This window comes from Chrysochloris asiatica, unplaced genomic scaffold (assembly GCF_000296735.1).
Source record: "Chrysochloris asiatica unplaced genomic scaffold, ChrAsi1.0 scaffold00109, whole genome shotgun sequence".
NCBI lineage: Eukaryota > Metazoa > Chordata > Mammalia > Afrosoricida > Chrysochloridae > Chrysochloris > Chrysochloris asiatica.
The window spans coordinates 10,231,342-10,246,540 of NW_006408627.1; positions in this window are offsets into that span (position 1 = coordinate 10,231,342).

Consider the following 15,199-nt stretch of genomic DNA (forward strand, 5'->3'; position numbering starts at 1 on the left):
CTCTTTATTTCCAACCTTTGCATTCCAATCACCAGTAATTAACACTATATCTTGATTGCATGTTTGATCAATTTCCCACTGAAGAATTTGGTATAATTCTTCCATTTCATCATCACTGGCTTTAGTGGTCGGTGTGTAAATTTGAATAATTAGTGGTATAGTTGGTCTTCCTTGTATGCCTATGAATATTATCCTATCACTGATCACATTGTACTTCATGATTGATCTTAATTTGTTCTTTTTGATTATGAATGTGATGCCATTCCTCTTCAATTTTTCATTCCAAGTACAGTATACTATGAGATTGTCATATTCAAAATGATCAACATCAGTCCATTTCACCACACTAACACTTAGGTTATCAATGTTTATAAGTTCCATTGCATTTTTGACAATTCCTGGTTTTCTTAAATTCATTCATTCTTCATGCATTCCATGTTCTGATTATTATTGGCTGTTTACAGATGTTTCTCTTCATTTTGAGTTGTGCCCCATCAACAAATGAAGGTTTTGTGGGCTTTACTTCATTTGCGCCATCACTGTCAATTCTACTTTGAGGAGGCAGCTCTTCTGCAGCCTCATTTTCAGTGCCTTCCAACCTGAGGGATTAATCTTCCAGCACTATATCTGGTGTTCTACATCATGTTTCAAGATTCAATACACTGGTTCTGACAGTGTACCACTGCTATTCATAAGGTTTTCTGTGACTAAATATTTGGAAGTAGTTCATCTCTTTCTCTGGAAGTTCATCTGAAACCTGTCCACCATGGGTGACTCTGCTGTTATTTAAAATACCCATGTCATAGCTTCAAGAATGATAGCAACATACAAGCCACCACAGTATGACAAACTGACAGATAACTAGTGGAACAATATGCTACATTGTATATATTCACAGCACACATACCATCTGTGAGGTAAGGGACCCAGACTATCCTTAGGAGAGTTCTGGGAAAGTTGGCTGAGTACAATGACACTTTAGCTGAGACCTGAGGGGTGAAAAGTATGCCAGGTGAAGAAGGATGGAAAGGAAGGATCTCAACCAAGCCAAAGAATACAACATGAGTAGAGGCTAGAGGCTGAAAACAACACAATAAACTAACTGCAGTTCTGTTCCCTTACTTTCTGGAAACATTTCTGTATGTGAGATATTATATGGATATTGTGTACTAGTTAAAAGTGTACTTCTATGGTTAGATTACTTCACTTCATACCCAGTTACTAGCTGTGTCATTGAGTAAATTACTTAACTTCTCATGGTCTAAGTCTCCTCACTTATATCACAGAAATGAAAATACATAGCATTTACCTCATAGTATTGTTGTGAACTCTTAGAAGAAAGCTTGGCAGACAGTATTGTTGTGAACTCTTAGAAGAAAGCTTAACTAGATGAGATGATAAGACTTTGTCTCTCTTACTTTGAACATGTTATTGAGGAAGAGCGCTGGATGCTAACCACAAGTTTGGCACTTCAAACCCACCAGCTACTCCTAAGAAACCCTATACAGGGCTGCTATGAGTAGGAACAGACTGAATGGCACTTAGCAGTAATACAGTCCCTGGAGAAGGACATCGTGCTCAGTAAAGTAAAGAGCCAGAGAAAAGGGAATATCCTCAAGGAAATAGATTGACACAGTTGTCTCAAATATAAAATAATTGTGAGGATGGCACAGGACTGGGCAGTGTTTTGTTCTACTATACATAGGCAGGCTATGAGTCAGAACTGACTCAAAACAACCTAATAACAACAAAACATAGTAGTATTATCACCAGAAATAGTGTCAATGGTAGTAGAAATCCTTGGTAGTAACAATTGTACTAAGATTACCTAGGCTTTTTTTTTTACTGATAGGTACTAACCACCAGGCTGGCCCTATAAAACCACTGCCCCTTTCCTACCTCCCTTGTTTTACCCTTGTACCTGCTGACATTGAGTCAATTCTGATTCAATTTGACCCTAAAAACAGATTAGAACTGCCATCTAGAGTTTCCAAGACTGTAATCTTTAAGAAAGCCAAATGATAAATCATCCGCAGAGAAGCTGGTGAATTTGAGCAACTGATCACTTGGTTAGCATTCAAGAGCTGAACTAACTACTACACAACCAGTGCTCCTTTTACCCCAACCATTGCATAATCTTAGAGCATGATCTATAACTTGACATTTTTTTAATCCTGAAAATGTTTTGGAAACAGACTGCAATGCTAAAATCCTACTCCCTGCTCAATTAATTAAATAGCTTTTAAAAACTTTTCCCCAAGTCTTACTATCTCTTTTATCCATAATTATCCTTAAAAGAAATTGTTCACTATTCACCTATAAAAACCAAAATTAACACTAATGGAGAAAAGGCTTATAAGGTATGCCAGTATACCCAAGAACTGGTGGAGGAACCAGTGTTTGGAAAGGAATTACTATGCACAAGTAGCCGATTGGGACGTTCATTCTTTTGCCTAAATTTATCACTATGCTACTGCAACTGCTTATTTTATCTTGGAAAAGTGGAAAATTGTTGGAACAGAAAGTGATCCCTGAAATTAATCACTTTCTAGCTTGATTTCATCACCTGCTCATACTCTAAGCTTGCTCTCTTTTTCATTTTTGGAATAATTCTTTTCCCTTGGAGTCCAGGTGTGGCACTGCAGGATAAGCACTGGACCACAAGATCAGTTTGAACTGCTAAGTCACCAACCACTCCTCAGAAATCCTATAAAGGGTCAGTAAGAGTCAGAACCAACACGACAGCACTTAACAACAACATCCTTTCCCTCATCTTTCAGACATTTTTCTTTTATAGATGTCACTCAATCTCAGGCAAGAATTCAATTTGTTTTTCCCTTAAATAGAACCATCGACTACTACACACACACACACACACACACACACACACACACACACAAAGGTAAGTAAAAAAATATTGCTGCAAGATCTAGAAATCTTAAAAATCTCAAAATGTGAAGTTACTAAAATAATATATAGTCCATTAGATCTATACACTTCTGACGGCAATGTTTCTGTCTTTCTAAATATTTTTTTAACTGTGGATCATGACAAACTATGGATAACACTGCTGAGAATGAATATTCCCGAACACTTAATTGTTCATGAAGAACCTATATTGCTCATAAGTACACTTAATCGTGCTCATGAGGAAACAAGAGGCAGTGGTTCAAACAGAACAAGAAGACATTGAATAATTTAAAATCAAAGGTGGATGCCAAGGTTGTATTCTTTCACTACAATGATTTAATCTGTATGTTAAGCAAATAATCTAAGAAGCTGGATTATATGAAGAACGTAGCATCAGTATTGGAGGAAGGCTCATTAACAACCTGTGATATGCAGATGATACAACCTTGCTTGCTCAAAGTGAAGAGGACTTAAAATACTTACTGATGAAGATCAAAGGCTACAGCCTTCAGTATGGGCTACACCTCAATGTAAAGAAAACAAAAATCATCACCACTGGACCAATAAACAGCATCCATATAAATTGAGAAAAGATTGAAGTTGTCATTGACTTCATTTTGCTTGGGTCAACCATCACCACTCATGGAAGTAAAAGTCAAGAAATCAAATGATGTACTACACTAGGCAAATCTGCTACACAATGCTGCACAGTGCTGAAGAGCAAAGATGTCAGTTTGAGGACTAAAGTACCCCTGACACAAGCCATGGTATTTTCAGTCATATCATATGCATGTGAAAGTTTGACAAAGTATAAGGAAGACAGTAGAAGAATGGATGCATTTGTGCTATGGTGTTGGAGGAGAATATTAAAGGTACCAATGGACTGTCAGAAGAACAAACATATCTATTTTGGAAGAAGTACAACCAGAATGTTCCTTAGAAGCCAAGATGGTCGGACTTTCTCTTTCATACTTCATACATATTATCAGGAGGGACCTGTTCCTGGAGAAGGATGTCATGCTTGGTAGAGTGGAGGGACATCGAAAAAGAGGAAGACCCCCAACGAGATGGATAGGAATAATGGCAGCAGCAATGGGCTCAAGCGGAGCTGCAATTGCGAAGATGGTGTAGGAGCTGGCGGTGTTTTGTTCTGTTGTACATAGAGTCACTAGGTGTTGGAACTGACTGGATGGAATTTAACAGCAACAACAATAACCCTTCCCCTAAGATGACACTCTTGGATTTACACCATGTCAAAACATTAGTTTGGGCCTTCTTGGGGGACTCAAATAGTTTATTTTATATGGCCTTTGGGTTTGAGGAAACAAAATAAGTTTGATGGGGCCAGATCAGGGTTGTAGGATGGATGAGATAAGGCTTCCCAGTGAAATTTTCATAGAACAGACTTTGCTACCCTCAAAAGAATAAGCAGGTATGTTGTCATGATGAAAAAATCCTCCACACAAGTCTCCTAGCCTTTTTCTCACCAATTTAGTTTTCAGTTTTCTTAAAACTTCTTGTCATTTGAGAAAACTTATAAAAGACAATTCCTTTGGATTCCCAAAAAACAGTTGCCATAGCTTTCTGAGCTGACTTCTTTGCTTTGAATTTAATTGGCCCATGGAATCCCTCATAAGCCAAAAAATGTCTTTGCTGTCATAAATTAGTTATAACAATAAAGACATTTTTCATAAGCCAAGCTTACATGTACCAACAGATCTACAAGGCTTAAACTCTATGGTAACTAATTTTCAAACCTCTAAGGTATGCTGATAAGAGCTGGTAGTATGAACCAAATGCAAAAAAGTTTTGATTGGACCTTTGTATTGAAAGCATGTTCACACGACTAAACAAGTGTGTTACTGAGCGAACTTGTCTGCAACCATCTCCTGATCACAGAGGTATATTTCCTTCATAATAGAACTGTGCATGTATGCAATGGACCCACTAGTAGCAATACTTTTTGATTTAGCCTTGGTGTGTGTGTACGCGTGCATGTAAAATGATGCTTGAGTAGTTGCTATATGAATGTCTTAGCAAAGGAGTAGAATTCAAGAGGAGCACCAATTTGTCAAGTATAAAAACGTTCACTTAAAAAGCTAAACTGTTTCAGTGAAACGATAGATTTGGCTGAGCATGTTTTCAAAGTTGTACAGATAATATTATCTGGTGGGTGATGCTCATTATAAGCATCATATAACAATGATCTCCAAAATCTTAGCTCAACTCTTTGAGTCCTCACTTTCATCTGGGACTTCAGAGCAGGTTTCATATTTCTCCCAACCAATTTCCCCTTTTACTAGTAGCAGTGCTGCAGCTACAGCATATGGACCACGTGGGTGATAATATTCAAGGGTGACACCAAAATGATGATCTATATAATTTTGGGGCGATGCTTCAGCAGAAATTAATAATTTTTAATAAACATATCCCTGTAGTTATTTATAACAGCAAAGACAATTTTCATAAGCCCAGTTTACACGTATCAACATATCTACAAGGCTAAACCTCTACCATAATTAATTTTCGAACTTTCTAATGTTCTCTGCTTAGAGCTGTTAAAGTGTTAACCAAATACAGTAATGCTTGGAATCACATGGTTTCATCTGCACATGCTGTTGTTTTTATTGTTGCGGTTGTTTTTTATAGTCCCTGATTTTGTCAAAATTACCTGGTGTTTTAACCCAAGACTGTAGTAATTAGCATTTGTGAACCTACATCAATAACTTTTTTGAGAATGAAGTAAGTAATTAAAGGAAAAGGGATAAACAAAAAACAAAAAAAACCCTGCGGCTCAATTACCAATAATGCTGTAACAACTCATAGAGACCTTGTTTTTGAAGCTGTAAGTCTTTACAGGAGCAAAAAGCCTTTTTTCTCCTGAGTATCAGCTGGTGGGCTCCAACTGTCAAACCTATGGTTAACACGCCAGTACTTATCCAACAACATTACCATGCTCAGTTGTTGTAACTAATAATCTTTTAATTCATCATAGAGATATTTCATAAGATTTTATTGTTAGTATTCATATAATCCAAAGGAGCTCTTGTAGCATAGTGGTTACGAGTCGGGCTGCCAACCTCAAGGTCAGCAGTTCGAAACTATCAGCAGTTCTGTGGGAGAAAGATGAGGCATTCTGCTCCTGTAAAGATTTACAGCTTCGGAAACCCTGTACAGGGTCGCTATGAGTCGGAACCGACTCCACGGTAAGTAACAACAACAACAACAACATTCATATAATCCAAGGAGCCTTGATGGTGCTGTTGTATAGGCACTAGACGTCTAACCACATGGTTGGCGGTTAGGGCAAAGCAGTGGCTCTGAGGGAGCAAGATGAAGCTGTGTGCTCCAATAAAGATGTGTGGTCTCAGAAACCCTATATAGGGTTGCTAAGAGTCGGACTCGACTAGATGAGAGCGGGTGATTTTTAAAATTCATATAATCTAAGAAATATTATATTTAAGCAATTGTAACTATAGTTATCATATGGTTCTATGACTAAAATTGATAACCATTACTAAGGATTCTGTATGATCTGGTATGGGAGAAGGCTCACAGGGAGGGGAATGACACAATGAACTACTGCAGAGGTGACTCCAACCCTGGTGACAGCACTGACTTGCTATTGTTGTTAGGTGTCCTCAAGTTGGTTCCGACTCTAGCGACCATGTGCACAACAAAATGACGCACTGTGCTATCTCACAATTGTTATGTTTGAGCCCATTGTTGCTGTCATGATGTCAATCCATTTTGTTGGGGATCTTCCGCATCTGCAAGGGCCTCCAGACACGATATCGCCCTGCTGACACTTTGTTTTCAGACTTTTTGTCCCCAGAACAGTCAGAAAATAACATTCTGTGGTTTTAAACCACTTAGCTTATGGAATTTTGTTGTGGCAGACCTAGAAAATGGGTTCAGGTTTTGAGAGAGAAGATTTTGGGGCAAAGGGAAAAGCTTAGCAAAGATTCATGTGCAGGAAAGTATAGGTATTCAGTGGTCCATTGTGTAGCAATGTAGGGAAGATAGTAGGAGTAGAGGCAGAAAGAGGATTGAGGGTTGGAGTCCTTGGTGAAAAGCATGGCTCTAGGTACAAGTACATGATAAACAGATGCCAATGAGAGTTTAAGAAATTGGATTTTATTCCATAAATCATTTAAGACTTTATGACTTAAAATGAGTGACAAAAATGAAATCAATCCATTAACTCACATGTGAGACCAAATGGAAAAAAGAAATGCTGGCAGAGTATTTAGAAGTATTTTGGAATATTAGAAAAACATAATAAATCCTAATAAATCCAGATAGCCTGGCTTTATGATGACCTTGATAGTAACTGACTTGTAAGCAGATATATATATATATAAAATGTCTTTTGTATTAATGGCAGACCAACAAACCTATATCACATAATGACAACAGAAGTTTTATCAATTTCCTTGGGGGATACTCATGATGGTTGAAAGATTAATCATTCTGATCACATGGAAAAACGTAGCATCAGATGTCAGAAGCACAGGGTCCCTGAGATCACAGCATGCTGTTCCTTGTAGTTGATGTGTTTTTCCCAGACTAATCACAGATGTCTCTAAGCTTTATCTGCGTTCTCACTGTGTCTCCTTAACTGCATACATTTTCAAGGTGGTTGATTTGAGATAGACACAGAGTGTGAGCCAGAAGAAGAGTTGTTGTTTTTCCTTCTTTTTTCTTGTCGTGAAGCAAACGGGCTCTTGCATGAATCGAAGCAGAGATACCCAACTTCTGATGTTAAAAAATCAAAGACTGATTAAACATGACACAAATGGATTTGACAGTTTTACTATGCTATTTGGGTCACACATTTATAAGATAACATGAAGTGGGTGTATCAACATTCTTTGAATTTTTTCCCCTATTCACTACTGATTTACTGGGTCAATTAAGTTTTCATAAAACCATCTCATTTGTCGCCTACAGGTCTGATATAATTACTCTGCAATAGGACAGAAGCAAGAAAATGAGCAAGTGCTGCTTATCCTGTAAAGCTATGTACCTTGAAAAGATTCAACTTCAACTTAGATGAGGGAAATTTGTTTTTCCATCCACGCCAACCTCATGAGAATTAGAAGAAAAAACAAAAACTCTTGTCAAAACAGTATGAAGCTCTACTAAAACTGGGCTGAACTATGTTTTACCCTTTAAAGGTCAGGAGATGTTATTATACAGCAAATTTAGTCTATGATTTATTTAAAAAAAAAAAAAAAGCTCAACCTTCCCCAAACCAAAACAAACCTCTGAAACAAATAGAAACACATCACATACATACAACCTTCACAAGGTCTGGATGGCATTTTAAAAATTCCTAATGAAGGAGCTCTGGTAGCTTAGTGGATAGGAGTCAGGCTGCTAACCTTAAGGTCGGCAATTTGAAACTACCAGCAGTTCCGTGGGAGAAAGATGAGGCTTTCTGCTCCTGTAAAGATTTACTTCCTCACTATGAGTCGGAGCTGACTCCACGGCATAGCACCACCACCACCAATGTATGCTGAAAATGTGAATGAATTTTTTTTTTTCAAAAAGAAAACAAACTATTTTTAAACCTATTCTTGTGGGATATTACACTAGTTATTATCTGTTTTCTAACTCTCCACAATAAGCCATCCAGGAAGGCATTATTGTCTCAATTTTCAAATGAGAAAACTGAACTCTATTTGTCATCCACGTGAATTCCTGGTATCATTTTTCATCACTGGTTACCTCTAGGAAGGAGACCTGGTGGTGCTGTGGTTAAAGCATTTGGCTGTGATTCAAGAGGTCAGAGATGTGAACCCACCAACCTCTCCAGGGAAGAAAGATATGGCAATCTGCTTCTGTAAAAACGTAATGCTTGGAAATCCTAAGGAGCAATTCTGTTGGGTCTGTATGAGTTAGAATCAGCTTCAGGGCAATGGGTTGGCCACCTTCGACACTCTTCTTTGTTGACATTCCTTTCTACGTTTTGATGGGTCCCTCTGTAGCCTTATTGTTATTGAGTATCATTGAGTCAGTTCCAACTCATAGTGACCCTGTATAGGATTTCTGAGGCTTTAGTTCAAACTTATTTCTTCTCTGATGCTCTAAATGCAAGTTTTATAAGGAATTTTCCTTTTCTGTCCTTGGTAATTCCTTTCTCATCTTTGGCAATCTCTTTCATGCTTATGATATCTAATAGAGTTGATTCTAATATTTGTAATTCCTGGCGTCATTTTTCTCCCCATTTTTCTAGTCTTCCTCCATTTTATAACTGCATGCCAGAAATCTGACCTGAATACCATGAAACGGTCCCAAACTCAATGTACAAAACTGGGATTGACACCATTCTGCTAAAATAAACCTCCCTTTCTGACATCAAATCAGACTTAAAATCCTGGTGTCATTTAGAGGCCTTCTGTCCCTCATACCCTTTATTCATGTAATCATCGATATCTCTACTGGAAATGTTTGCAACTACTCTTTCCAATAGCTAAGACTTAAAGCAACATTCCTATGCATTTATGTTGTTTATGTTAACTGTGATCAAGCTGACTTTGACTCATGGTGACCTGGTATATAACAAAACAAAACACTGCCTGGGTCTGTGCCATCTTTACAATATGTAAAATGATTATCCATAAACTATGAAGTTCATACGGATAGGATTTCTTATGATTTTCACAGTAACTCCATAGATACTATAAAACCTGAGATTTCAGACAGACATAAGATTCATTCCTCAGTCTAGAATCAGAGTTAGGACTTGGTCCCAGGTCTTCTTATTTCCGTTTCCCAGCTGCCTTCATCAACTGCCTTCACCAAGTCATGTTTCACCAAATCATCACAGCTGCCTCAGAAATGGCCTCTACTTTGTTCCAACCAAAAGCCCAGTGCCATGGTGTCAGTTCTGACTCATAGCCACCCTATGTTGGATTTCTGAGGCTGTACATCTTTGTTGTTGTTGTTGTTAAGTGCCGTCGAGTAGGTTCCGACCCATAGCGACCCTGTACAGGGTTTCCGAGGGTGTAAATCTTTACGGGAGTAGAAAGCCTCATCTTTCTCCCACGGAGCGGCTGGTAGTTTCGAACCGCTGACCTTAAGGTTTGCAACCCGATTTGTAACCACTACGCTACCAGAGCTCCTTTATGGGAGTAGAAATCTTTTTCTTTCTCCCATGGAACATTGCTACAATGCAGTTTACCTAATCATGAATCATCACTGCCTAACAATTACTATCAAATGGTATCTTTTTAAACTACAGATCTGATCACATAACTCCCAGCACAAAATTCTGGTTCCCTAACCAGAAATACTGAAATTATGACAGATGCAACTATGAAATCATGCCATGAGGATGACTTACTGAGCTACTTAGAGTCCCTATGCAAAATGGAGCTTATAACTTAGTATGAGAGTTAAGCCTGGCAATGAAGACCTTCCTTGGTGTATTTCTGACACAATTTTGTAACATTATTCTCCTACACTCCAACTAAGTTGTAATACAATTTGACAACTGTGACACAATTTTGTAACATTACTCTCCTACACTACATTCAACTTGAACTTGTTGGAGTTTCTCAATGTGATTGAAGCAGTTACCTGCATTCCTCTTCTCAACCCGTGGTCCCTTGATATGCTCTCGGTCTTTGAAAACATGAAAATCCATTGGAGAGCAGTGGAGTCATCATGAGATGGAATAGACTTTACTATGACAGATGTGATTTTTATAGGGTTTTTTTTTTTTTCTTTCATTCATTATCTCCAAAATATTGACTGAGTACAAATAGTATATCAGGGAGTGAGTATCAGTAAATGAGATAGAACACCTCCATTTCTCAAAGAGTTTAAGGTCTACTGGAATCTTAAAAGTTTTAGGGCTCTCCACAAAATCAGCCTTTCCTGATATTATTGGCAGGAAGTGATGGCATCTGCATCTTATCAGCCACAATACTATGAAGACATCTCTATGGTAGCATTTGCCATAATCTGATTGATTAGAGTTACTGAGGCACACAAGTTCTTTCTCTCACACTAGCTTGTAAGTTCCATCTGGATAAGAACTCTAAGCAGCTCAATATTTGCCCTTCACAGCATGTTGTGCCTCACTTCTCATATAATAAACCCTTAATAAATAATATTTGAATGATTTTTGTCAGAGCCTATAAATATGCGACTAGAGGCAGAGAGTCCAATGCCTCATTCATGCCCAGACAGTAGAGGATACAGAAAACACACTACTCCCACACCCCAGATGGCTAACATAACATGATTTATAACATTATTTTGGGCAACCAAATTGTCAACTGACATTCAGGGTCCCATGACACTTGCCTCCATCCATTTAAAGAGAGTGTTGAGATAGAAATTAACCTAAGGTTTCTGGACATCAGAGTGAAAGTCTTTTTTTTAGGCTGCAGTTTTTCTGTCAATACACAGGAAACAGGAATTGCAGCTTCTCCAGATGGCCGACTTTTCTGACCCAAGAACCAGGAGGATGCTCTACTATAGACCATGTGTTAACTTCCCTAATAAACTCCTTAACTATGAGTAATGTGTCTGAGTTTGGTATGGTCAGTATAATGGATTATTGAACTCAAATGAGAAGTAGAGAATGTTGTAGGAGAATGGTTGCTGTTGTTGTTGTTGATAAGTGCCGTCGCATCAGTTCTGACTCATAGCGAACCTGTACAGGGTTTCCAAGGAGCAGCTGATGGGTTTGAACTTCTGACCTTGTGATTCACAGCCCAGTGTGACACCACACCAGAAGGTCATGAGTTTGGCATCATGAGTATGGTGAACACAGATGAGAAGTGGAGAGTATCTTGGGAGGGATGGTTGGTGTCCTTTATTTTGTAGTTGGTGTCAGAAGTGGAGTTCCTTGCAATGGCTCCAGACTCATGGAGTATGGGGTTTAGTAAGAGAAAGAATGAAGGGACAAGACAAGTGAAACTTCTGATTCTTAGATGGTTACTTTCCTTACTGTTATCTGTAATGGTTGGAAGGGCTGTGTAAGAGATGTTATGTTGCAGCTCAGGGGACAAAAAAACATTATGGGGGTAGAAAGTCAGCCCAGATAAGCAAAACGGCTAATAGGGGGCCAGGACCTACTGAATCCATACTGCCAAAGGCCCAAGGCCATAAGCACAAAAGTAGAGAAACAGTGCAGGTTTGAAGAAAAGATTAAACCCGGGTGTTTTTAAATGGATCAAGGGTTGTTTATCTGACTGCACTATGGGTACTGAATGTTTCTCTTACCTATTGTTGTTAAGTGCTGTGGAGTTGGTTCCAACTCATAGAAATCCTATGTGATGGGAACTAATATAGTTGTCTTGATTACAAAGAGCTTGTAGCCTGCATTCAGATAATACATGATTGGATATGCTAAAAGGAGAGTTAGGAATTGCCCAGATGCATCAGGTTTTATTTCAAGTCAAGTAGCCTGTGTATAAAGTAAGGGGCTTAGGTGGAAACCTGAGCCCTACTCAGGACTGCTGAAAGAAAGATTTACCTTGGAGGGAAAGACCTGCAGAAAGGAAAATAACTGGCATTTTGAATTTTGAGCAAACAGTTTGTTATTGGATATAATGAGACAGAAAAATTATCTGCCCATCAGAGAAATACCCATTCTAGGACTAAAAGTTAAAGAGAGTTGGCCAGCAGACAGTCTGGTATGACCCCATGAGCCAACTGCTGAATAGAAGTCAGGGAGAATGCAAAAATGCAAAAAAAAAAAAAAAAAAAAGAATTGAGAGAGAGAAGAGGAAGAGTTGGCTGGTCTGAAGTTTAAGGAGTTATGTGACTTCCTAAACCTACGGCCCCCAACCTATCCCATAGGGTGGTAGGGCTAAGTGAGAGAGAGTGTGAAGGGACCAGCTGATCTGAAATGTTGGGAGAAGTGTGTGGATTCCCAGACTTGCAAGCTTGTCCCTGTTTGGCCTAGTAAGGATGGTTGGGGCTGACTTGACCAGAACCCAGCTAAATAAAGAAAGAAGTTTGGTATGTGCAAATTGTTACACTTTGATGGTTTGTTCTAGAATAGACTTTACCGCTCAAAGTTCCAACAGGAACAGAAGGTTCGTCACATCAAGGAAGTACTGGATTGATAAGGAAGGGCAATTTAGGAATCGGGTATCTAAAATGGGAGAAGATAAAGGTAGAAGTGGCTAGCTTACAAGCTTTCATGGGTGTGCTTACAGTTAAAATGATACGGGGAAAGCTAACCCACCATATATGAAAGTGAAGATGTCTAAAAAAGCCAGGAGATGTTCTGTGGTGTAGTACATTATATAATAACTCTTCTAACCATAGTCTGCAACTCCCACTAGACAATGTTTCTACCCTGCTGGGTCTGGGAAAGGGGAGGTGGGAGAAGATACTGATAAGATAATGTGATTCAGCTGTGGCTGTGAGCAGATTTCATTGTAATTGTAAAAACTTGAAATTCTAGTATGAACCATCTCAGAAGCAGGAGTGGGGAATTTCACTACCATCGAAGAAGAGCCAGCATTGGAGCACATACATCATTTGGACCCCAAGATCCTTGTGCATTGAACTTCTTCAACCCAGGGAGATAAAACCGTGACAGCAGAGAAGTGGCAGAGGAACAGCAGCAGCAGAACCAAGAAACAGAACATGAGACAAAGTAAGAAAATCTGAATGATTTTATCAGGAAGCTTGCTTTTAGAATGGTATGTCTTCAGGTATTTAAGTGGGAGAACTAGGTTTGCTGACACATGGAGCTAGAACCGTGTGCCTTCAGGTTTATGGTAGTAGTGTGTTCTGTGGGCATTTATCAGTAGTGCACAGGAACAACTGTGCCCTGAGCATTTTCTGATTCTATATTATAACTGGTTAACTTTCCTAATAAACCCCATAACTGTTAGTATGGTATCTGAGTTCTTTGTGGCTATTTCAATGGATTGTTGAACCCAGATGAGAAATAAAGAGTATCACGGGAGGCATGGTGAGTGTCATTTATTTTTGCATCATGCTTCTGAGATTAAAAAAAAAAAAAAAAAAATTGTCAAATGCACTACAATGAAGTTGGTTCCATCACTCTCCAAAGGAATTCCTTTGTGCTATCCATTATTATTTTGTCATAGTGGCTACGAATCAGGCTGAGAACTGCAAGGTCAGCAGTTCGAAACTACCAGCTGTTCCACAGGAGAAAGATGAGGCTTTCTGGTCCTGTAAAGATTTACAGCCTCAGAAATCCTGTACAGGGTCACTATAAGTCTGAACCAACTCCATGGCACATAACCACCACCACCATCCATTTATAGTCTAACTCTCTCTACCCATAACCACTTATCTGTTCTCTATCCCTAAATAACTTTTTTCCAGCATGTGACATAACATATGATTACATAGTTTGAGTCTGACTTCTTTTATTAGCATAATATGTATTTGAGATTCAGAGTCTCTGGAGAGTGCAGATAATTACGGTGGTTGGCTGCTAACCCAAAGGTGGGTGTTTTGAGTCTACACAGAGGCATCTCGAGGAAAGGCCTGAAATTTACTTCTGAAAAATCAGCAATGAAAAATCCTATGGAGCTCAGTTCTATTCTGACATACAAGGCATCAACATGTGTTGCAACAGGCTCAGTGCCAACTGATTTTATTTGAAATCCCTCTATTTCCTATGTCTTATTGGTTTGTTCCTTTTATTTTATTCTGTTGTATTGATGGCCCATTGTTTTGCACATTTTGCAACTTTGTAAGAAACTCCCAAACTATATTCTTGGTGGTTGCATCATATTGTATCTAGTAATTTATGAGAATTACAGTTGATTACATCCTTGGCAAATTTTTTTTTTTAATTCCATACTAGGTGTGCAGTGTGAGATGGTATGTTGCAATAGACCTAATTTTTCAGATAAATTTTAAGGTTAGAGAAAAAAAAAAATATTCAGAAAGTACAGAGAATTCTCATATGCCTCTTTCCCCAAGCAGTATGCTATCTAGCCTATTATTAACAGCTTGCATTTGTGTGGTACATTTGATATAATCGATGAAACAATGTTGACACTTTATTATGAACTGCAGTGCACAGATTACATTGGGATTCACTCTATGTACTTTATGTCTTATGTATTCTGACAAATATATAATGTCACATACAACTATATCATCCAGAGAGAACCACCAACTATCTTAACAGAGTAGTTTCATTATCCTAAAAATGGTGTGTGTTCTACCTTTTCATCCCCTGCCCTTGAGCTCTAAGTGACCATTGATCTTTTTACTGTTGGTTAATGCACCAGAATGCAAAGCCGTTTGAACTGCAACATCGGTGGTTCAC